This window comes from Silene latifolia, chromosome 11 (assembly GCF_048544455.1).
Source record: "Silene latifolia isolate original U9 population chromosome 11, ASM4854445v1, whole genome shotgun sequence".
NCBI lineage: Eukaryota > Viridiplantae > Streptophyta > Magnoliopsida > Caryophyllales > Caryophyllaceae > Silene > Silene latifolia.
This window is the reverse complement of record NC_133536.1, coordinates 193,865,634-193,892,958: the sequence shown is the minus strand read 5'-3', so window position 1 is coordinate 193,892,958 and position 27,325 is coordinate 193,865,634.

Here is a 27,325-nt window from a genome sequence, read left to right as displayed (position 1 = left end):
ACAACATTTACAAGCAAGATTTTATGCATATAAACCGAATTTTCATCACACACCAACATCTTACATGCTTCTACTCAATTAAAACATAGAAATAGAATAAATATTCTTACTGTAGATACCTCATTTCTGCACCTCCCGCAAACCACCCGGTGATGATTGGGCCGCATGTTTGATACGCGGAACGGTTTGTGACAATTCGTAAGATTATCGTCAAGTGATTGCTCAAATATTAATGTCTACCTCTTAGTTGTCATCTACGTCCCGATACGGTAGTTTTGACAGTAATTAGAGTACATTCGGAGTCCGGGCCTAAAACCGTCTCCATTTTCTGATAACCGTTAAATCCCGAGTCAGAATGTTCTGGAATGTTCCGGATATTTCTATTCCATATTTCAAATTTTATCTTTTAGTAAGCAATTTCCCGTAATATTCACATAAGATATTAAGGAAAACCGAATTATTTCCGTCCTACCATAACTCAAACACGGAGATCTTTCTTCTGCAGGAAGAAACCACTTGGGAATAGACGCAGCAGGTGCTGCGCCTCTTCCAAGAGACGCAGTGGATGCTACGCCTCTTCCCAGGCCCTTTTCTGCATGTTTCTCGTATCTTTTTCATATCTTTCCGAGATTCACTTCCAAAGAGTCTCCGAAACCCTAATTCCTTCACGTGATTAGTATAAATAGGAGCCTTCGCTCCTCATATTTCTCACGCGAGTGTCCGCCCTTCTCTTCTCCCTTTGCATTCTAGACTTTGTTCTTACTTTTTGGCGTCTACATGCTTGAACATTCGACCACGTAAGCTCGGATCTTTCTGAGTACCAGCCTCCCCGTTTGCATGACCGACCAATTTGACCAACTACACATCAATCAACTTAATTAACTTAATCGTTTTCCTCTTACGAGGGCACTTTCTTTGCATTCGCGTCGAGCATCACTAATCGATATCTTAGTCCTTCTCGTTTCGTCAACATGTAAGTCTGAGGGTGTATAATCCTTATTTATTTATTGTATTTTAATTATCGTATCACAATTGTAAGGTTTACGTCGAAAATACCATTAAGACCGATTTCTAAAACCGTGCTTTAAAACCTCTTTTTACGGATTTCCAGTAGATAACCGTCGAGAAAGGACGCAGCAACTGCTGCGCCTCTTCGAAGGAGCGCAGTTCCTGTTGCGCCTCTTCGTGAGGCTGCCGCAGTTCCTGCTTCCTTTCTTCTTCGTCCGTCCTCTGTTATTCGTCCCGAAAATCCTTTTGATTGTTTCGTTTTATTTGTTAATTCTTCATCATAACAGCATATAATTCACATGTATATTATAATCATCATCATTAGCATGTTTTAATCATCACAAATCCGACTTAAATCCCTAATAATCCAATATTTGCGGGTTTTCGTCATTAAATTCAATTCCGGGTTATGGAGATTCAATTTGTTCATATTGAGTTTCTGGAATTCGTCTTTGATATAGTTTTCATCTGTCTTTTGACGTATCCATCGCATATTCGTCATTAATCCATCGTATCTAGCCTAATCAATTGAATTATTTCGTTCCACTCATTAATATTTTTCACTTCTGTCATTATTCTATCTTGTAATTAATTTGCATCCGTCTCACTCATGTTTTACTGTTTCATGACCCATTCATATGTTAAATAACCTATTAATCACTTCCATCGGCTAAATAATTTAATCAATCATTAAATTTACCAATTGACATTAACGGCTTGCAATTACGGCTTCACAGCCAGAACTGAGCCACGGAACAGACGCAGCGTCTGCTGCGCCTATTCCAAGGGACGCAGCTCTGCTGCGCCTGTTCCTGGCTGAATTCTGTCTCTGAACTCCGTTTCTGCCTTGACCTAGTTTAATTAGTCTACGTTTAACTAACTATTAACCGTAATATCACGCTAATTCCTGATCGTTGATTTATTCTTTCTTTCTTTTTCTCAAATTATCCGTTTTAAAAGTATTTTCGACATAAATCGCCTAATCCAGTGTAATTAATGTAATTTTCATTATTGTAATTTATAATTATTGTATTTCTTTTATTGCTTGTATGTTTTCACATGTAAATGAGCATTAAATCCTACTTTGACCCAATTGTTTGTTAATTACGTGTCAACCGACTTAGTCTAATTCTCACATGCTAGGATTAAAACTTGGATGTTGCATTGCATGCATATAATCGATGATATATCAAGTACGAATAACTTCCCTAATCATTAGTAGAGGCCGCTATCGAGGCGGGCGGGATTAGGTGTTCGATCAAAAGAGCTTCCTAATACGTACCCTCACCCCTTACTCCAGATCTCTGTGAACATCCGTGTTCATTGGCATCCACGAGAGTCATTCTAGACGTAGAATGCTAAGGGTAACGATTGATTAGTGTTCATGTCTCTACTTTGTGTCTTGACATGACACGAGGTATTCGAACGGTTCCAATTTCCCATAAAAATTGGTGGCGACTCCATACAAAATGCAAACGCTTGTTTCTCTTTTCCTACCCAAGCGCCCCCGTGGGCCGTGGGCGGCCCGCTGTCCACACTTACCTTGAGAGATTACTGAGTAAGGAGGACGGATTAAGCAAAGAAAACACAAGATTCAAGCACAAAATCACAAGGTCAAGAGCAATTTGAGAGAGATCTAGGAATTTAGGATTTTGGTGATTGAGAAGAAATAAGGAATAAAGAATAGAGAAGAGGGGTTATGAATCCCACAATTCTCCGGGTACTGTTCACTTACTCGATCGAGTAAGTAGGTTACTCGATCGAGTGGGAGCTACTCGGCCGAGTTTCCGCTGGCAGATCCAACTTTTTCGACGTTATAACTTCCTAACTAGATCTAATGAGGTCTAATCGATGGAGTAAGTACTCGTACTCGGTCGGGCAAGTTTAAGAACGAGATCAGAAGTTACGAGTTTGAGTAACGGTTCCTGCAAAACAACAACTCGTGTCGATTCCAAAGTAAATTTGGAAATCGTCACAGATTATTATACTCATCCATGACATACTACTACTCAAATGTAACGGAACGGTTTCATTTAATCATGATACATATTACTTCATTGTATAACAAATATTACGCAAACAATTGACTACACTATCAGCTTTCTCATGCATACATTCAACATATTATCTCACTTCCAATCATGCATTTGCAATCTCAACAATACGACTTATAATTATATCATTCTAAGCATTCATCTAACATTAAGCCATCTCTTATCGTCCAAGCTTACTAATAATCTAACCATATCACAACAATTTACCAACTAAAATACTCATCTTAGTTATGCCATATAATAAAAGCACTCAACAAATAATCTTTTGCAATTCAATTTACCACTTAACAACCTTTACCATCAAACGTAAAAACCTACCATCCTTTAATGTACTCACATGCCTACCAAGATTTACAACCTTCTATTATCACACATTCAAAACTCGCAATACCTTTATAAACCATTTCACATAGAGATGTAAAAAACGTTGTTATCACCACATCACACCACACTGTCACGTACTATAAGCATTTCACCACTTCCATAACTTTCATTCACATATATACTCAACCACAGACTTTCACAGTTCCTCATCACAATTACACATACTAGCATTCATAGAGACTCCATCACAAACATTTCTAAACTAACCGTTATACACAATAGGCACATAATTCCCGACTTAATATCCCATAACCGGTGACTAGCTTAAGCATAATGGGGCCATGATTTTGAAATGAGGGTGCCTACTCACCCAAAATCTAGCATCCGCTGGGGCTCCCAATACACATACACCGGGTTCATTTTATTAGACTCTCGACGTTCATTAACCTCATTTGTTAAATGTTCCAAAATCGACGCTCTGATACCACTTTGTGACACTCCCATATACTCAGGAGACTTAACAAGACCTTCCCGAGCATATAAGGGAGTCACCATCTCGGTTGCCCGAGGACATTAAATATCAAATGTCGATAAAAGAACAATTAAGTTATTTTACAAGTGATTAACAAAACTAATGACATACAAAAGGTACAACTCAAAACCACTATCTACTATGAGAACTTCTTCTGTCGTGACTTGTGATAGACTCGTCCCTCCAAGCACCCAGCTATCATCCAAAATACACCTGCTAAGACAGACTGCTCACCATAGGTGGATCATGGCAGACACAACAGAAACAAACAACAAACAAAACCACACAAGGTCAGCAGCTGAGGGAACAGACACACAACCACAGACACAATGCAAGCATAACAAAACACACGCACTACATCTCCTCCGATCAATCACCGTCACCGACTGACAACTGGACCAGCCCTGCTAGTGGGAGACCGCAGCCGTTCCCACCTAAGCCACTCTCATCAAACTGAGCAATAACTCATGTCCATTAATATGCATATCCCTTCCTGTGGCGGGTTCCACGGAATGCGAACTACGGGCGTGAAGCCACTCCCGCAAGTGACTCCACTCAGCCGAGTACGCACCTCGAGAACCAGAGACAAACAATCACAATCAGCTGTACAACAACAACGATAATCAAAACAACGCAACACCAACCAATTACCACTATCAATCAACCATACCGACACCACATCAATCAGACCACATCAAAAGACCCTCTAGACAACCAACAGTACTGAGTAGGCGAACCTACCTTTAACCAACAGCAGCGATTCCACGTCCGACCATACGATACCAATCAACCAAGCAAAACACCTATACACACAGTACAAACATCTATCACTATTACCATAACCCTAACTGAAACAACAACAATGATGATGATGACGATGGCATACCTACGTATAACAATCCGGCGTGAAGACCGCTACCCGACTCAAGTATCCCATCCCCACGGTGTGGGCATCCTCAAGGACCTCAGGGCAAGGACTATGATGAAGGAGAAAGGAGAGTGACGACATCTAGGTTTAGGAAATAAAGTGTGGAAATGATTTGAGGTTTCACGAAACACGATTTATAATTCCCCGCTACAAACCCGTTACTCGATCGAGTAACTGACTTACTCGATCGAGTGACCCCTACTCGATCGAGCCCCCAAGCTACTCGATTGAGTAGCCTTAGCTAGATCGAGTAACACACAAGCCAAAGTTCACATAGTCACCAGTCATCACTCGTAAGGTTCCCGAAGGTCAAGATAGGTGTCTAAGGCCGGTCAACGGGTCCCTAGAAGGACGGGTATTACAATTAGGTTTAGGAAGAAAGGTAGAGAAATGATTTGGGTTTCACGACTTACGATTTATAATTCCCCGCTGCAAACCCGTTACTCGATCGAGTAACGCACTTACTCGATCGAGTAACGCACTTACTCGATCGAGTAACGCCCTTACTCGATTGAGTGACCTCTACTCAATCGAGCTCCCAAGCTACTCGATCCAGTAGCCTCATCTAGATTGAGTAACAAGCACACAAAGACTCACATCGTCACAAGTCATCACTCACAAGTTTTCCGAAGGTCAAGGCGGGTGTCTAAGGTCAGTCAACGGGTCCCTAAAAGGACGGGTATTGCAGTCTTCCCCCCTTAAAAAGAAGTTCGGCCCCAAAGTTCGGCCCATCCTCCCCCACGAGACAAGGTCAAAGTAACCAAGGCTACTACCACTATCCACCCGACACAGGCCAACGCCCCCGTTTAGAAATGTCATCCTGCTATGACTGTTCATCAACCATCATCATCATCTACCTCAGCACATATTACACAACACGACTTTCTATCAAATCACCAACTTCCTATTGAATCACTAAATACACATTGTACACAAAGACAACCAACTCGACTATTAGTTGCACTCATCTCATGTTATTACTCAAATATAAACCAACACAACCATCAGTCTATTCCTCCATCTATTACTTGCCAACCACCATCAGTTACAAAACACCCAAAAGCAAGAGTTATCGATTACTGACACACCACAACATATCATTCATTTCACTCATTCACATTAATTGTTTAAAACAATTTTATTATTTAACCGCTAACATACAATTACATGACAACATAGTGAACAATGTCTTGAAAACAAGATACAACAACATGCTAACTTATTCAACAATTGCAAACTACCACTCAATTGTACAATAATCACTACGAAATTACCCAAATAACCATTTAAAACACTACAAAATTGTAATAAAAGTATTATAAATTGCCATAGTTACGTCTTTTACCCATGCGACATTACTCTTCCCCTCTTGAAAGGAACTTCGTCCCCGAAGTTCACCATCAAAACAACTTTAACTATTACACAAGTCGATAAATTATTATTCCACATTGACATTACAAACAACTCATGCTATACGTTGAGACTCACGGCGACCATGACATGTGACATTAGGTACCCATGATTCCTTTGTATAAAACCATCGGTATAGTGGACCACACAATTACATATTCCGTCATCCATTATTATACCATACATGACATATTTTCTTATGTGACCATACAACCTATGCAACAAGTAATATAACCACCACACACTATATTACTTGAGGTAATCCGATTTATCATGCGAGATTATATAAACAACACCTAAATTGTCTAAACCATACAAATACTCACAACTATATAACCACCGTTGAGACGGAACAAAGATATAACATGCCAAAAAATAAGAAGCATTCTCACAAGAACCACCAATGCGAAGATACAAACAAATTTAAAAACGAAATTACCAGTCTACAGGGGCACTCGATTGAGCTTGTGAGTTACTCGATCGAGCTGATGTTACTCGATCGAGTTCATCAGTTACTCGATCGAGTACGTCGAGATCAGAATGCACTTTTAAATCACCCCTGCGGATACTCGATCGAGTGAGGGGCACTCGATTGAGTAGCCACAGGTCCAAACACTCCACACGATCACAAGCAAACCAAGGAAATATATATACATAAGTCGGAATGTCAACTCTGACATCAATCACCTGCAGAACGAGTCCTAAAAAAAACAACCAAAATACGGCCTTATGGCCAAAATACTATCCAAAGTAAAACAAATGTATCAACCACAACAAGTACCGTCCAAGTATAAATCCATGCAAACAAGATAGAACAAAATGGAGCATCGTCACTCCAAGGTCTGCTAATCCATCATCTCATCTCAACCTCCACCTCCGGACGTGCCCGCTTCAGCTGTACCCGCACCTGCGACATCACCTGTACCAGAATCGGCTCCCACTCGCCATGGTGCCAAGCAACCGTAGGGGTAATTCGTAGGCTTTCCCCAATTAGACCGCTCCATGCCAAAGGAATGAAAGACCCCACTGTCGTCTCCAACACCTCTCCACCACACCGGCTGGGCTGCCTCTGTCTCAATGCCCTGAACATAAGCCATCTCATGAAGGTTCCGGAGTGTCAAGGTAGCAGACACTCTCTCCGTGAGCTCACTCACTCTCATCTACGGACCGAAGAAGGAAGGATAGCTGGGAAACTGATGCTGTGAAGGCACATGCTGCTCTGGCTGGGTCTCAGCCATCCTCTCCCTCACCCGTCGCGGTCCTCTCCCAACTCTAGGCTGCCTATTCTCGGGTCTAGCCTGATCTGTCTTCGTCGGCTTAGGCATCACCTCTAAAATATCCGGATCAATGAGGTAATACTGCCGCATAGGAGCTTCCTCCTCATCGTCAGAATCAGCTGCCATTATTGCCGCTGCCAAAGGCTCGGTCACGGGAAGGTGCTCGGAGGCAGGTATCCTCAACCAACTCATCCCCCAAACTCTCCAAGATAACCCACCACCCTCCAAAGTCCTCAACCATTTCTGGTCGAGAAAGTACTCACGGTCTAAGGTAGGCATCGACGGGTTCAAAGGTGTATAGGCCAAGGAGGCCTCAAAGGTGGTCAACCGCTCCGCCAACCATGTGGCAATGGCACCACAACTCAAGAAACGGGTGTCAGATAAGGCCATCAAAGCTAGGCTAGCACATACTATGGTCGGGGCACTGAAAGAGACTCTCGAGGCTCCGGTGGGGTTAAGGTAGGCCGCAAGAAACATCACCTCATGTGAGTTAAGCTTACTCACATCTCTCCGATCATAGAGTAAACAAGTCAAGGCATGAAGAAAAATCTTCAAAGTGATGTGTTGCACATCATTGATCAACATATTGCTAGAGGTGAGGGCGGGATTGCCGGTAAAGCAAGGCATGAGACTAATAGCTCCACTCTCAGTTGGGATGTCTCTAAGGGCTCCATTCTCCGGTCGGGCAAGGCCAAGGTGGGTGGCAAACGTATCCATGGTCAAAAGAAAACTAGTGTTCATGAGACGGAATTGGACGGTCTTTTCCGCCGAATCATAAAGAAAAGAACTCATAAACTCCAAGGTAAAAAAGGCATAGGAGCATTTCCTAAGATGGTACAACCCGGTCAAACCCAAAGTCTCAAAGATGTGTCTCACATCCGTCTCCACCCCTAGGCCTGTTAAGAGTGTGGTGTCGATACATCGGGTAGGTTTTAAACGACATCTCTGTAAGTCGACAAATGCATCTCTTTGCTTGAAATCAGCAAAGACGATAGCAGGGTACTCAGGCACAGATAGAACCGTAGATCCCCACTCCCTTCACCAACCTCAGGCTCAGAAGCTCTCCCCCTGTTACTCTGACGGGTACCAACTATAGGTTTCGGCATCTGTTTTCAACACACATTTTAGGCACACAGACAAACACTTACTTGAATGTACATAAACCTTTATGCATAGTTATAAAAGAAAGAACAAGTATATACACACTTTCACCAAACAATCCAAAAAGTTTCAAGTATACAACTTTCAAATTCTCATCAGACGGTCTTATAGCTATAAAAATTATGGGAAGCATAACATCAGTTAACACATCAACTAACAAATTCAAGGTATTAAACTTTGAAAATAGCTTCCCAAATTAAGTAACCATCAAAAAAATTGGGGCGATTTTCAGTTTGGGGCACTTTTAAGACGGAGTTGTTCCGGGTGTAATTCCAGAGCAGTTATTTGTTACCACCCGTGCTTGTAGAATGACGTCTTTGATTGAATCCTCCTTTCGGTCTCCTGAAACGATGAACAAACTGAGGGCTCGGCTTTGGACCGAGCGAACTCACTCCGACGCTCAAGTCAGTAAACTTAAAGAGATAAGTTGTTGTTACTTGGCGAAGTATATTTTGTAGAGAGATAAGGAAGATATTACCAGATGAATAGTGATTCTTAGGTTAAATTGTGTATATCCTCCTCAATGAGAGTTGAGGAGTATTTATAGACTTTCACCTTTTGTCACGTAGTGGCCAAGTGGCCAAGTGGCTAGCAGGTGGAAAGACTGATCTACCCTCGGCCGAGGGACCCATGGCAGGCCGGCGGGCCCTATTGACTCGCCGCCGAGGGGTCTTGGGTATGAGTTCGCGGATATGTGCCCCGGCTGGCTAGTTGTCCCAGCCGAGGCACAAGAGACAGGCCGACAGGCTGCGTCGGTGAGGCTGTCTAGGTCGTTGACTTGCTGTGGATATCTTTGACCTTGCTCAATGTGTTGACTCGGTCAGCGGGTGCAGAATATGCCCCATCAATTTGCCCCCAGCGTAGTCTATGCCGTGGTATGGGCTCCGATGTATGTTGAGCGTATATTCTGCGCAAGTAAAAATTTTCTTTCTCGGCCTCTTCTACCTCGGCTTGGTTCTGCTTAGGCCGTACCATATCCCCCCTCCACATGGATGTGTAAAGGGCATCCGATGTGGAAAAGAGAGTGACGTTGGCCGAGACCAGGGTTGAGAGTGCCGGTTGTTTTTGATTGCCCCCGGCCGGTGCTACCTAGCTTGGTTGATCATGTGGCCGGCGGAGAACAGATACTTAGGAATTTGTTGAGGAAGATGAATAGGCAAAGAGATATGAAGGGGCGTGTTGAAGACGCTTGGTCACTGTTTCATTGATTGACGTTCAACTGTTGCAATGATTGACATTCCGTGGTTGCAGGTCTGACACGTGTCTGTTCGCTGATTGGCTGACGTTTCATGGGCTGTGCCCTGATTGGTCCTCCTTCATGGGCTTTTCCCTATAAATAGGGCAGTTAGTCCCTGAAATTGGCCACCAATTTCATTTTCCCTAAAATTTTCTTTTCTCTAAACTTTCAAGGGCTTCTTTCTCATCTAATCTTCAGAGTCGTTACTTCGGCTGGTGCTTTTCTTCAAGGTAAACAAACAAATTTTTCTCAATCTCTTATTTTGTTAAGTAATTGTTGCTACCATGTCTTCTGCTGATGCCGGACCTAGTAACTGTGCGCCGGGGGGTTCCCCGTCGCGTCTTGATGAAGAGGAGGCACTGGCCGCCGTCCCGCTAAGTTCCGGGGGTCCTAGGTCTCCTTCTCCCGAAGTTGACCCGAAAGTTTTGGAGGGTTGGGAGGATGATGACGAAGCTGATGAAGATTTTGATGATGACGATGAGGAAAGGATTCCTTTTGGTGATGAGAGGCCGCATCTCCTGGATCACGGCGAGGCCTGCATGACTGGTCTTGACCGTGCCTGGACCAATAAATTCGCCAGTTGTTCCGGTGGAACTCTTTTCGAGGGTCATTTCTCCTTTGGTGAGGGGTACAAAATTGTTATCCCTGAGGAGGGTCAGGCGGTCTGTTGCCCTCCCCCGGGTCATATCGGCGTATATATCAGGCACCTGGAGTATGGGCTCCGGTTTCCTTTGAATGAATACGTCACGGCCATCATCAAAGCTATGAACGTCGCTGTGGCTCAACTGCATCCGTTGGCCATTAGGACGATAGTTGGCTTTGTGTGGCTCTGTCTCTTTAAGGGGGAGGTCCCTACAGTTAACCTATTCCGCCGGCTCCATCATCTTCGGCCATCGACCCCCGGTAAAGTGGGGTGGTACAGCGTGCAGATGGAGTCGGGCTACATTTCCGTTGATAAGCTTTCCTCCTGCAAGGACTGGAAAGAGCGGTGGGTGTACGTTATGGTGCCGGATGACTATCCGCTGCCCCGGTCCTTCCAGCACCAAGTCAACTTGCGGTGCGAGAGTAAGGGGGAGCGTGAAAAATGGGTCTCCCGGAGTAAGCTCAAGATGGACGCCAGTAGGGTTCATCTTAATGCGGATGAGGAGCGGGCGATGCAGCTGTTTGATACTCATCAAAATCAACTCTAAACATGATACTCATAACATACATTACTTAAATTTCCCCCGTTCATATGCAAAAGACAAACAAAATTCAATTTGAATCCCCAAACCCTAGAAATTTCGGTCCATTCAAACCCCCATATTGATACGATTTTTCTATTTCTAGCATCAATAATCAACAAATTAAAGCAATTACTTCATGTTACAACAATTATAAGCAAGAATACATGTATACAAATCGAATTTTCCGAAAAAAAACACCAACACTTTACATGTTTCTAATTGATTAAAAACATAGAAAAGGATGAACATTCTTACCTTGAATGATTAGCAAGTGGAAAGGACGAAATAAACAAGAAGAAAACCAAGAATCAACACAAAATCACCAAGTTTTTGAGAGAATAAAAGAGTTTTAGAGGAAATTAGGGTTTAGATATGAAGGAAAATAAGAAGAAAGAAGATAGGTAAAGGGTATAAGAAACCCGTATAAACCCGTGTACTGTTCACTTACTCGATCGAGTAAGTAAGGCACTCGATCGAGTGGCCTCTACTCGATCGAGTTGGAGCTACTCAATCGAATTTTCGCTGCCAGTTCCAGCTTTTTCGATCTTATAACTCCTCAACTAAATCGAATGAGGTCTACTCAGTGGAGTAAGCACTCGTACTCGGTCGATCAAGGTTAGGGAAAAAGTCAAAAGTTACTAGTTTAGCAAACGATTCCTGCAAAATAACAACTCGTGTCGATCTCAAAGTATATTTGGAAATCGTAACAGATTATTATATTCATTCACGACACATTATTACTACTCAAATGTAACTCAACTATTTCACCCAAACATTACACATATCATTCCATCCTATAACAAACATCACGCAAAACGATTCACCATGCCATTAACTATTCGTATATGCAATCAACACATTACTTCACTTCTAATTATGCACTTGCAAACTCAACTATCCAACTTATATATACACCACTCTAAGCATCCATTCAACAATAAACCATCCTATATTACTCAAATTTGCTGAAATTCCAATCATGCCACAACAATTCATCAACCAAATATCCGACTCAATTATGCCATAATACAAAAGTACTCCACAAATTCACCCGTCACAATTCCAATTACTACTTGACGAACATTACAACTAGTACAACACCTACAACTTACTATTATCGTCATATACAAAGACTCACAATTCCTTTATAAACTAGTACGCATACAAAGACTTAGAGCTCATTATGATCACCACGTCACCCAATACTTGTCATGCAACTATCAATACTTTTACCATCTCAACTACATCTGCACACACTTCCATTCAACCACAAATCTACACAGCTCATCATCACAATTACACGCACTAAACAATACCGGAGACTCCATCACAGTTATTTCTAACTTAACCATCATACACACTAAGCACATAATTCCCGACTCGATATTCCCATTTCCGGTGACTGGTTTAAGCATAATGGGGCCGTGATTTTGAAATGAGAGCGCCTACTCACTCAAAATCAAGCATTCGTGGGGCTCTGAACATGCATACACTAGGTTCATTTTATTAGACTCACTACGTTCATTGGGCCTATTTGTTACAGGTTCCAAAATTATCGCTCTGATACCACTTTGTAACACCCCCATCCACCAAGGAGCCTTAACAAGACCTTCCCTAGCAGATAAGGGCGTTACCATATCAGTTGCCCGAGGACAGTAATAATCAAATGTCGATAAAAGAAGGATTATATTATATTACAAGTGATTTAAACCAACATACGAAAAGAAAGATACAACTCAAAACTACTATCAGCTATGTGAAACTATCTCAGCCATGACTCCTGATAGACTCGTCCCTCTAAGCACCCAGCTATGGTCCAAACATCAACCTGCTAAGACTGACTGCTCACCATAGTGGATCACGGCAGACATAATACAAAAAGACAACACAACAAAACCACACAAGGTTATCAACTGAGGTAACAATACAAAAGCAGACACAACACAATGACAACATTACACACACCACTTCCTCCAACCAACCACACATCTCTGGCTGCCCAAAGGTCAAGTTCTGCCAGTGGGGGACCGGAGCCGTTCCCACCTAAGCCCCGCTCATCTATCTGAACGATAAACCCATGTTCCTTAATGTGCACATCCCTTCTGTGGCGGGTTCCACAGAAGGCGAATCAAGGGCGTGAAGTCACTCCCGCAAGTGACTCCACTTAGCCGAGGACGCACCTTGAGAACCGCAGACGACAAACACAACCAGCTGTACAAACAACAATCACCAACTACTATTTCAACATAATGTTAATCAGCTACTACAACCGATCATCAACAATGACACTAATCCAAGTGTACATCAACAAAGACTCTCTAGGCAATCAACAGTACTGAGTTGACAATAAACCATGAAAACTGATGCCCGTCGTTATGTGCACCAAAGATAAATTTATAATTCCTAACTACAACTATAGATAGCGGTAGCAGGGTCGAACCACAGAGAGGCAGATGTAATTATTAGTTATCTAATTCTAGTCTAGGGTAACAAATGTGGGGGTTTTGATTTGATTTGGTCTATAACTAATGGCAATTAAACGAGCTAAATAAAAGAAGTAGATTAAATCAAATAATAAAAGGGGTACTAAGATGATCGGTTCACTGTGGTTTCGGCGGCAGCATACTAGGTAGGTCTGAAATAAATCACGTGAGACGGGAGAATAAGAAGTCCTCTCGGTCCAGTCTTAACAAGTAACATCTTTCGATCTCGCTACAGGTCCCTAATATCACTAGTACTGACTCTCGTCCTGAAAAGTGACTAAAAGCCTAAACTTTACCTATCTTTCGATCTTAGCATAGTTTAGTCATTTTAATTGGTGGTCTGACAACCTTCCCTATCTTTCGATCTAATGGGTCAGTCATTTACTTAGCATTCAACTAGTCGCGTGCACTCGATTCGTCAAATATAGAATTTAAATCAATTAAAACGAAGACAATCTCAGCGTGGTCAGTCGATCGACCGGGGAACCCAGTCGATCGACCGGCGTGCGATTTCAGGTCATACTAATTCTAATGCCGCCTAACCTACAGATCCCCTACATCCTAGCACGAATAATTTAGCTACTCATGATTATTACGAAAACAACAACAAGATTAATGAAATAAACTACTGAATTCATGCTTGAAATAATTAAACAAACAAATAACATAAACGATAATTTTGGCTTCGGGAAACTAACTAGCAATTCTATACTACGAACGAAATAAAGCGATTAAACTGAAATAAGAGCAGGAGTATACCAAACGGAATTGCAGAGAAAGGATCCAGAAAACCGAATGCAAAAGTAACTTGCTTAATGAAAGAACAATAATCTCAAGAACCCTAATTGTTTTATGATCTACAACTGATAAAAACTGAATGAAAACTGAATGATTAAAGCTTAATGTCAGGTTACGTTATATAGGAATATAACGTAACATTATTCGCAAAACCTAATACACCTTGGGCTTTCTATTGCCCGTCCTATTAATTCACGCAGATTAGCAGCTTGGTCGATCGACCATGAAAGGCAGTCGATCGACTACTCTGTATTAAACAGTAGCTACTGGAACTCGTGGTCTGGTCGATCGACTAAGGGCAGCGGTCGATCGACTGAAGTAGCTGATACTTGACTTCTAAATTCTCGTGAATTTGTCTTTCGGGCCTCGAAATGCGCACCAAGTTCGTTTCTTGAGTAAATACTTCACGTCAAATTCAATGCAAGGTACTCGGGGACGGATTTAGCTTGATTTCTACTCATTACCGCATAAATCTGCAATATTACACAAAAAATACGAAAGTAGACGAAATGGGGCAAATAATAGCATAAACTACATAAATGAGCTCTGAAATGCGTGTAAAATTAGGTGTAAAACGTCATATAAAAGACACGCATCAAACTTCCCCAAACCAAACCCTTGCTTGTCCCCAAGCAAGAACTAGACTCGATCCTAAAACCTAATGGAACGAGTTCAATCTCAGAGCGAAATGCAAACCGATTAGCCTAAACCAATTTAATGCAGCAACTAACAATCAATTAGCAATATGAATCATGCAAACGAGTTATGGAGTCGTTAAAAACCTGCTGAACCGTCAACTATAGAGACTTATCATATTGAACTCTCACGGGTTGCTCAAATCACTCAAATAAGCACAAGTTGAATAATGTATAAGATAGAAAGAATTCATTTTGTAATGACTCTCACCTAACTACGACCTATAAGAACATGCTTGCAGTCTAATATGAAAATAATCTCTACAACCGTACATATGCATTCCAACCAAACAGATGACCATGACACATGCCGAGGTATATATGGATATGTGAGGTAATGGGTAAGAGGAGGCAAAGATAATTATGGGAATGTGGAGGTACAGGTGATCAAGCTAGTACCTAACAAAGCCATATGACAACATCCAACTTCTTGCTCACAATTAACAATAAAACCCGGTGCTAATTAGAAGCACAAATCTCGCATTCTCCATAATAATTAATCAATCAACTCCCCATAAGATATAAATGCAACATGGGAGCAAAAATCGTCATAAAATAAAGACTTTAAATCATGCGAATTGATTTTCTTTTCCTTCTCGGGCATCAGTCGATCGACCAATGAGGCCAGTCGATCGACCGCCTCTACAGTACAGCACGCATCATCTCTTTTTTTTTTTCGAATCATTTTTTCTTCTCTTTTCTTTTCTATTTCTTTTCTCTTCTTCATTCCTTTTTCATCTTCCCGATCATCATCTTAAAATGAGCAAATGCCACCAAAAACGTAGTAACAATCCCAAGAACATAAACTACTAGCTTGACAAAGGCAGGCTAAAAGTAGGATGTAGTTAACGGGACAAAAAGGCTATTTTGGCAGTGTGGAGCTTATGGGTAAAATGAGAAAAGGGGAACTCTACCACATGTGTCAACTAACCACGAACCGATTGCATACAGGTATTAAGCAGATTAAGTTCATATTTATGCACATTAGTGTAACATGTCTCATAAGGAGTAACTACTCACATTCCTAAATAAACTGGTCATGAATGTCACCAGTTATAGGCTCTAAACCTCAAAATATGATGTAGCTTGCCAAAAATCTAAGTCAAGTCTCAAGTTCAGTACGACATTTAACGAAAACTCGTAGATTATGCATATATGATTCTACTAATAACATGTCAATTAGCAAGGCTCAGGCAAAAACAGATGCAAATGCAATGTCATCCTTGAAATACTACCATCCTGACTCGACCTATATGCTAAAATAAACGTGCAATTTTTTTAAAATTTTTCAATTTTTTCAAATTTAATGAAATTTTTGGATATATAGGGGAAAATAAACAACAATGCAAGACAACAATGTAAACGTGAATGCAAGCAAATGAAATGCAACGCAAAACCCTTCCCCAAACCAAATCGCACAATGTCCCCATTGTGTAAAATCATATAATGAAATAAAAGAGAAACGGGAATTTGCGTAAATTAACTACATAAGGTATGAAGTAAGAACTCGGAAACTCACAAGACTTTAAGCGCAGCAAAAGGAAACCTCCCCAAACCAGCGTGAGCTAGGAGGTTTCAGTAGCCAGCAGCGCTACCAATAAGTACCTGAAAAGACAAACCATACCACGCGTAATTTCGAGAAAGCAAAAATTGGGACGGTAAAATTTGTTGGGGCTGGTGTTCTCCATAGTTAGTGCAATGACATATAAATCTCTAAAAGGATCAAAGGGTATACTATCGTATTATTATCAGTTGGTCCACGTTTATCAATAACGGTTGGCTTGCTAGATAAGTTTGACGTTATTGTCATACAGATGGCGGTGATCAACTAGTCCCTAAAAGTCACACCTATAGGATACGTTTGAGAGATGTGACGGTATGAAAATACAGTCATGTTGATGCCTTATATGACTAAGCGGTTAGTCGGAGTTATTTACTAATAATTAGTCAAACGCGATGTTGAGATAATTATTTAATACGGATTAAATAATACTGGCTAAGGTGAATTAAGCGGTTAATTCGTAAATTGAATATAAACGGTTATATTTAATTAATGTATATTGAATTAATTAATGTATATTGAATTAATTAATTATACAATATTGTCATTGTCGGACAAGCATTAATATGTCGACTGATTCATGTTACTAGTCGATATTTTAATATCCGATAACGGATGACAATTTATAATTAAAACCCGTCATATACATTTAGCAAAACCAGTCGGACCACGAGTTAAATAAGGAGAAAGTGGAAAGCCCACTCCCTCCCTTAGTAACCGGTCGGTCGACCGAATAGAACAAAAGGAGAGTCCTTCTCTCCTTTTGAGGAAAATCCTTCTCAGTTGAAGAAAAATTAGGGTTTTGGAGTCCTTTTCTCTGAAATTCTAGATCTCACATCAGAAAAAACACAAAAAAAGCTCTCTCAATATTGCAAGGCAATCAGAGAGCAATTTCTAGCACAAGGGGCATAGTCTCAGACGATCTTGGGTGCAACGATTAGGAGGAAATCTACGTTGATTTCTGTTCTTAGGCCGATTTTGCACAGGACCCGAGGTTGATTCTTATTCTTTATCGTTTCTCTTGTTTTTCGTTTATGACCATTAATCACATGATAAATTACGTTATAGTCCTTAATTTTAAGGGGTTTTATACGGATATTTCCCTACAATTGGTATCAGAGCGAGGCCACGTAAATTTTTTCATCGTGATTTTCATAAAACGATTTGAATCGATAATTTTGCCTTGAAAACCGTGACATGTTGTTCACGTCTGATCAGTCGATCGAGGACTGTAGTGTCTCGATCGATTGGTTTTGTTTTCGATTTGATTTTTTGCATATTGTTATCATAAACGGTCATTATAGCAATATGTTAAGGTTTTGTCAATTGTAGATTTAATTTTATACTGATTAGGTCGAAATTGCAATTGGTTTTGTTTTGTCAAATCAATTTCACGAGGGTTTTAATGTTTCAGAATTGTTTTGCTCTCGGTCGAGCGTAATACTACTCGATCGAGAGCTATTCTGTGTTGTTTTTCTCGATTGAGTACTCGCGGTACTTGATCGACCATTTTTAAAACCCTAACTATTCGATCGAGATGTCCTCGTACTCGATCGAACAGCGTTGCTAATAAAAGTCCTCGATCGACCACGAGTTCAGTCGATCGAGCACTTTCTGTTTGGCAAACCACTCGATCGACTGGCAGTATCAGTCGATCCAGTTTTTTTTAGTTCTTCGATCGAGAACTTTAGTGTCTGGATCGAGGAAATGTGTTTTGGCAGCGCTGAAAAATTATTTTTCCGTGTTTTAATTTTTCTTTTGGCCATAAAATGTACTTTATACGGATTTTGTACACTCGCTTGATTGGGAAACGGTTCACACACGCACCATTTAGTTATTTTAAAGCGGTTTAAAGTAACGAATTGTAATGGATTAAGATTAAGTTGATAAAAGCGGTTTTGTCACATAATTTTAATCGTTAAAATGTGGTTTGGATAAATTTAACATAATTACGGAATTATGTCACGAATAAATTTTGTTTTAGTTGATTCATTTTATTTATCGTTACTTTTGAATGCCATGAATGTTTTTATTACGTATTTAATTTTACAAACGGTTGTAACTTAGTGTGGCCTTAGTAGAACGTGTTACCGTAATGATGGAACACGGTCTAGGTTGTATTTTGAGATCTCGCATCTCCGTTTTGGATTTTTCCTTGTAATTACAGTCTTAATTTAGAATGTAAATAGGTTTATATTTTGTAAATTTTAAATTGTAATTTTGAGAAGACCAAAGATGGAGATCGGATGCTCACTCCCGCTGCATGGACCAAGATGGAACATCAAGACAAGCTTCTCGGGTCCAACGGTGGATTCCAAAGTTGTATTATGTTCATTTTGCTAGGATAGGCCACACTAGGACTTTTATTTACGTTTTGCATTCTTTTATGTTTTCCATCGTAACGATAGTTTGCATCATATTCCGCCTAAAACCAAACCACCTAATATTTGCATGAAAACTGACTCATATAGAGGTTACGTGTTAGTTTTCTATGACATACAGATGTCACACGATCTTAATAAGCCATCACCTAAGTTAATTCATTCACGTAATGCTAGATTTTCGTTCACTTAAAATGAATTAAAACTAAGTTGATGGGATCTTCCTCGTATAACCAAAAATTGAGAATAGTCTTTTTAGGTCAAACTCCAATGAATCCCTTCTTCGTCGGTAGGCATAATATGACCCCTTCTACGTCGGGTAAGTTGGAACTGATTGACCTATTTTATCTCAACACTATGGTCACTAAACGATCCTGTGATTATGGTGGACTAAAGATAGGATTTCGAGAAATCTATCGACCAAGAGTTCTAACGGTAGAACTAGCCAAACAGTTGGCTTATCAATTTACAGAAATTGAGTCTTGGGATCATTTGTATAATTCTTGAGGTAGATCGATTATACAAGTGCAATGAGTCTGCACGTTAAAATGAATTTTAAATAGACTTAGATCACCTCGATGAGTTGCTTATTTCGTTTTGTTTTTCCTTCTTTTTCAGTGAAGAACACGATCATTTAAACTGCTAATAACAAAATGGCTGGCCGTACGGACGACCCAATGCCAAGTGCCACATTAGACCGTGAGTCCTGGCTTCGGATCTTCATGAATCAGATGAATCAGTCTACTCGACTGAAGAATGATGGATCAAACTTCGCGGACTGGGAGGCGGCATTACGGAATGCTGCCATTGCTGACGGGAAGCTCAAATATCTGACAGAGCCCATCCCGCCAAACCCAGGCCCCACGGCTGGAGCTAACGAGATCGCCACATATAGCGATTTCGTCATGGAAGCGGGTGCGATAAAGAACGTACTCATTTTTGCAATGGAATCCAATTTGCAGAAACGCTTCATAGCCCAAGGTGCAAACAAGATTTTCACCACGCTCACCAAGGAATTCTCGAAAGCACCGAGAATCGTGACCTATGAGCACACCTGTCGCTTCTTTGAGGCGAAACTCCAGAAGGGCCAACCGGTTAGCCCACACATTCTCAGCATGATTGAGAATGTCGAGAAACTGGAGGCACTTGATTGTAAGATCAGTGAGAACATCGTGATTGACCGCATGCTTCATTCACTCCACGATGGTTTTGCGCTCTTTAGAGCCAATTACTATATAAATGATTTGAAGAAAAGTCCTCATGCACTACACTCCCTTCTCGTACAGACCGAGAAGGACATGAAGTTTAGTGGGAGCCTGAAACAGGATGTTCTCGTTGTGTCAAACAAGGGCAAGGGTAAGGGCAAAGCTCAGGCATACCTAGCAGTAGGTAAGCCGAAGTTTAAGAAGTCGGGATCAGGTAAGAGTGGGCCTGGTGAGTCGAGCACCTCACTAGGCGCGACAAAGAGCAAGGTCGGTAACATGGAATGCCATCATTGCCACAAGACTGGGCATTGGAGGCGTACATGTCCTGTATACCGTGTGGACATAAAAGCAGGTCGCGTTACTCCTGTTGGTATGTCTTCTTCTTCTTCTTTTATTCATATGATTGAGATTAACCACGCAAGTTACGGAACTTGGGTACTAGATACTGGTTGGGGTTCTCATCTATGCAATCATGTGCAGGGGCTCCGAAACATCGAACCCCTCGTAAAGGGTGAGGTGGACCTGCGTGTCGGGAATGGAGCACGAGTGGCTTCTGTCTCAAGGGGAACATATGTGATCCAGCTTCCTAGCGGATTTGAGTTATTTTTATATAACTGCTATTATGTACCCAGTTTATCTAAAAACATTATTTCGCCGCACTTGACAAACTTGGTTTTTCATTTGTAATAGAGAATAATAGCTGCATTTTCTCGTTACACGATATGATTTATGGCAAGGCAATCTCCATGAATGGAATTTATGTTTTAGATCAGACCACCGAAATATTGCACGTAATGAATAAGAAGTTAAAGGTTGGTCACAAAGATCAAACTTATCTATGGCACTGCCGTATGGGACACATTAATGAGAAACGCGTTAAACAGCTCATACAGAATGGAGCTATCTCGGCCTTTGATTTTGAATCATTTGGCACGTGTGAATCATGTCTCACTGGTAAGATGACTCGAATTTCCTTCAAAGGTGTTGGAATGCGCGCTGCTGACCTGTTAGGACTCATACATACGGATGTGTGCGGACCTATGTCAATCACCGCACGAGAAGGCTATAGGTATTTCATCACTTTCACGGACGATTTAAGTAGATATGGCTATGTCTACTTAATGAAGCATAAAAGTGAGTCCTTTAAGAAATTCAAAGAATACCAGAATCGGGTACAGAACCAACTGGGTAGAAAGATTAAAACACTACGATCAGATCGTGGTGGCGAGTATCTTTCCCACGAGTTTGATCAACACCTTAAGGACTGTGGGATTGTCTTACAGTTAACTTCACCTGGAACACCTCAGTTGAATGGTGTGTCCGAACGGAGAAATCGAACACTACTTGATATGGTTCGATCCATGATGAGTCACACCGTATTGCCTGATTCATTATGGGGTTATGCTCTTTCACAATTTTGCTCTAATAATTAACCGAAGTCCGTCTAAAGCTATTGACAAGACTCCATATGAACTATGGAAGGGAACGGTCCCTAACTTGTCCTTTATACGGGTTTGGGGCTGCGAGGCTTATGTCAAGTGGAGACACGAGGATAAGTTCGGCCCGCGATCGGTCAAGACGTACTTTATAGGTTATCCTAAAGGAACATTTGGTCATTACTTCTATTCGCTAACCGAACAACGTGTATTTTTTGCGGCTAGTGCGACATTCTTAGAGAAGGAGTTTCTCGAGAACGCGAGGAGTAATAGAACCTTCGAACTGTCGGAGATTCCAGAACCAAATGCCGAGCAATCATTGGAGGAACCAGTTCCTTCAATCCCATTGCGGTTAGTATTCGAGGAACCTAGGAGGTCGGGTAGAGTCTCTATTCCTCCGGACAGATACATTGGTATGGTCGAGGAACATGACATAGATGACATTCTGCTCTTAACGAGTAGTGAACCCGCAACCTATAAAGGTGCCATGACTAGTTCCGACTCAAAGTTATGGCTTGAGGCCATGCAATCCGAGATGGACTCCATGTATGAGAACAACGTATGGGATCTTGTTGACTTACCTGCTAAGGTTTGTCCCCTTCAATGCAAATGGCTTTACAAGATAAAGCATTCTGTGGAAGGTCAACAAGATATCTATAAAGCACGACTAGTTGCTAAAGGTTTCACCCAAGTGCCAGGTTTGCACTACGATGAAATTTTTGCACCCGTAGTCATCTTTGCGTTCCATTCGGATCATCTTAGCGATTGCCGCTTTTCATGACTATGAAATTTGGCAGATGGATGTGAAAACCGCCTTCTTAAACGGTTATTTGGAGGAAGAGTTGTACATGGTACAACCCGAAGGTTTCATCGATCCTGAACATCCTAAGAAAGTGTGCAAGCTTAAGCGTTCCATTTATGGACTTAAGCAAGTTTCTCGGAGTTGGAATCATCGTTTCGACCAAGTGATAAAAGAGAATGAATTTACTCGATCGGTCGAGGAACCATGTCTATATATCAAGTCGAGTGGGAGCAAGATTGTCTTCCTAATATTATATGTTGATGACATACTCCTGATTGGGAATGACATACCTCTCTTAACTTCGGTAAAAGTATGGTTGAAGAACCATTTCCAGATGAAAGATCTGGGTGAGGCACAAAGAATTTTGGGCATCCGTATCTATCGAGATAGATCACGTCGGATGTTATCTCTCGATCAGAGTCTTATATAGACAAGATTCTAGAGAGATTCAAAGCATGACCAACTCCAAAAAGGGGTTTCTTCCTATGGCTCCAGGGGTGCATTTGAGCAAGTCTCGGGCACCGGAGACACGGAAGAGATAGAGCGCATGACCGGATTCTTTATGCTTCGGCTATAGGATCAATCATGTATGCCATGATATGCACACGTCCGGACGTGGCATATGCATTGAGTATGACGAGTCGATTCCAACAAAGCATCCGGTGAATCACATTGGATGGCTGTCAAGAACATTCTTAAGTACCTACGGAGGACTAAAGATTGGGCATTGACTTATGGAGGCGATCAAAAGCTATGCGCAACCAAGTTCTGCAGATGCTAGCTTCCAAACGGATCGAGATGACTCGAAATCTCAGTCTGGATTCGTTTTTACTCTTAATGGCGCTGCAGTCAGCTGGAAGAGTTCCAAACAAAGTGTTACAGCAGATTCTACGACTGAGTCCGAGTACTATGCCGCTTCTAAAGCTGCAAAGGAAGCGATATGGATGCGTCAATTCTTACAAGGACTATCATTAGTGCCTAGTTCGAATGACCCGATCACCATCTATTGCGACAATAGAGGTGCCATCTTCCAGGCTAAGGAGCCTAAGTCTAGCAACAAGTCTAGACATGTGCAACGGAAAGCTCATCTAATCCGAGATTACGTGGAGCAAAAGGAGGTAGTGATAGAAAAGATTGCTACAGATGATAATATAGCAGATCCTCTCACTAAACCATTACGACAAGATAAGCATGAAGAGCATGTTAATTCCATGGGAATTAAACGTGTTCCTGAGTTGTAGTACTTTTTATGGATTAGATTCATTTTCTTGTGTACTCTATACGACATCATCGTTTTGATATTTATATATTTTGTTTTTCATGTGGAATTATACGACAATTTTGAACACCACAAAGTGAACTGAACAAACATTATATTTTGGTCCTTAATTGCCCACGTGGGCTGATAACTCTGGCAATTATTTTGTGACGTTGGTTGATGGTGGGTTCAACGAGCCATAAGTCAAACAGTTGACTGACCAATCACAGAGGCGAGTTATACGGATATCTCGTAGGACACAATTGCGACAACGATGTGGAGTCCTAAATGTTTTATAACATTCGGTGCCAGGTCGTGGATAGGACCTCCATGGTGATCCTAAGAGTCTATTCTTTTGACTATCGACTGTCTCTTGAGATTAAGGCAGATTTTGGGTGACTTTGGTTTCTTTCTCACGGTCATCCGTAACAGGGGGCCAAGTAGATTTTTTCTGGGTCATTTCATGCTGTGCTTAGATCGGCAGGAGTCGAGTTGAAGGAAATATTCAGCCTTTATCAGGTACTCGATATTTCTCAGGGCCACTCGAGGAGCTGTAACTGAAATGCATGGCCATGCTCGAATACAGATTCGTTTTATCAATTAAGTTACTCTCTAGTCGGGGGAAATGGGAGAAAACAAAAACTAAGCGGAAAATAAAGCGGAGAAAAGACTCCCTTAATTTCCGCAAATCGACCAAACACAGCAGGGGAATGATCGAAAATAAGTACAGCAGCGACGGCGGTCGATCGACCACATCACCCAGTCGATCGACCAGGGTGAACAGGAATAGAAGCTCCTGGAACTGTAGCGGTCAGTCGATCGACCACTCAGGCCAGTCGATCGACTGAGCAACCTGCTGTAAGTTCTGATTTCTTCGAATTAGCTTAGTAAATTGAGCTATCAAGGACTATAAACCTGCAAATACACATAATAACGCGCCCAATATTGCGCAAAACCCAAAGCAATAGTCTAAAGTGTATAAAATCCTGAGCAAACTTATTAAAATGTGAAGTCTCGCGAACACAAAAGCAATAAAAAGAGTTTAACTAAAGCAATAAAATGAAAGCTTATAAAGCATTTGATCAACTAGTAGTTGATCAAGAATGACCATGGAATGGCCCACTTAGTTGGCTTCTGACTACAAGAAGTAGCCTCAACAATGCTCATCTCCTCAGTTGCACTCCTCTCAACTCCAACATCTGCGGAACTCAACGGATCGACGGCTTCAGCATCTCCCCAATCGATGACCTCGTCCGGCTCATCAAAGTCCAAGTCGGACTCTCTCACTTTGACTGGCTCATCTTCAAGCTCCTCATCAGTGCCATAGCTAAGACATCCTAAGCCGCCTCTTGAAACGGTGACTCCCTCACTTAGTTCCAAATGTGACCTACTTAGTTAAGAAATGGACCTATGATTGAGTGTGTTGAAGTAATAGAAAACGAAACCGTAACATGTAAACATAAATCATCTAACATGGTGACAAAATATGTTTGTGCTAAACTGGGACCACCTTATGTTAGAAATGTACCTATGTTTGATTATATAGTCATGATAAGAAACTAAATCTTAACATGTTAACATAAATTGGTAAACATGGTAATATATATGATGAGTCTTCCAAATGTGACCTACTTAGTTAGAAATGGACCTATGATTGAGTGTGTTGAAGTAATAGAAAACGAAACCGTAACATGTAAACATAAATCATCTAACATGGTGACAAAATATGTTTGTGCTAAACTGGGACCACCTTATGTTAGAAATGTACCTATGTTTGATTGTATAGTCATGATAAGAAACTAAATCTTAACATGTTAACATAAATTGGTAAACATGGCAATATATATGATGAGTGTTCAAAATGTGACCTTAGTAGTTGTGGAATATACCTATGTTTGATTGGGTTGCCATAATAGAAAATGAAACCTTAACTTTGTTAACATAAATAACCAAATATGGTGACAAAATGTATTTGTGCTAAAATGTGACCACATTATGTTAGAAGTGTACCTATGTATGTTTGATTGTATAGAAATAACAGAAAAAATTTTTTTAACATGTTAACATAAATTAGTAAATATGGTAACATATGTGAATATGTGATGAGCCTGTTGCGGGTGCGGAGGTGTCTAATGTTGTTGATGCGTGTCTATAATATGATGTTTTACATCTTTATTTCCACGCATTTTATGTCTATTTGCCCCCTTTTCGTCGACTTCCGCCTTTTTATGTAATATTGCAGATTATCGCGGACTTTAGTAGATAATGAGCCAAATCCGTCCCAAAGTGTTTAGCATAGGATTTTACATGGAGTAGTGACTCGAGGAATGAGCTTGGTGCGCGTTTCAAGGCCTAAAGATAGCAAAAGCATGGGTGCGTACGAGTTTAACAAGCAAGTAAGCACTTTACGATGTTGCAGCCTGCTTCAGATGGCTATATCTCGAGTTCTAGAGCAGATAATCGAGTGATTCCAATTGGAGGTGAAAGCTTATCTTCTTAGCTTTCCAACGCCGTGTAGAACGTCTGATTTGACCAAGAAACGAAGAAATGGCAGCTGTTTTAAGATCGTTGCGCGCTGCAGAATTCGTCAGAATGCACTACTGTACAGCACCTTTGGTCGATCGACTGACCTACTTGGTCGATCGACCAGAGCGCGAGTTCCAGAAGCTACTGTTCAGCTATGCTCAGTCGATCGACTGGGTTTTGTGGTCTATCGACCAGTTTATGTTGCAGCGAGATTTGTTTGCGCGAGACTTAGCAATTGGTCTTATCTTTTATTAATTTAGGAAATAATAATATCTCTTATTATATATAAGAGAGACAACTAAGACCTAAAGGGGCATCATTCCTTTACTCAGTTTTTAGTTTTATGTTTTGTTTTGGAGGCTGCTTGGAACGGCTCTTCGTTGCTTCTTCTTCCTCCAATTTTATTTGTAATTTCTACTCTTAATCTTTCAATAATTACTCTTTTGCTTTCTTGTTTAATTGTTGTTATTAGTTATTGCTTTTAGTTAATTTGTTTTATGTCTTTTTATTTATTCAATTCAATTCAATTACTATGTCTTCTTATTTAGTTTATACGCATCTTATTGTTATTCCAATTATCAATATGAGTAACTAGATTTCCTTCGCTAGGATGTGAGGGGATCTATGGTGTAGACGGCTTAGGATGTTGTAGGATTGTGTAGGTCGGTAATTTCTTTATCATATTTATTTAATTGCTATATTTAATGAGGAGACCAAAAGGAGAATTGTTAATTGACTTGGGAATTCTAGACCTAGATTGAGAGATTAGAATAGAATAGACCTAGAAAACTATGATAATTAGTATACCCTTGAGACCGAAAGACAATAGGAATTTCTTGAGACCGAAAGGAGATAGAAGTTGCAGACTTAGCTACACTGACCAGAACGAAAGTTAGTTAGTGTGATTTAGGGAGGGAATTCAGACCGAAAGGGTGTTTCCTGTTGATAGTGGACCGTGAGGGCCTGTCATTTACCCGAATATCGTACTCATATCAGACCTACTTTAGATTAATGTCGTCGAAA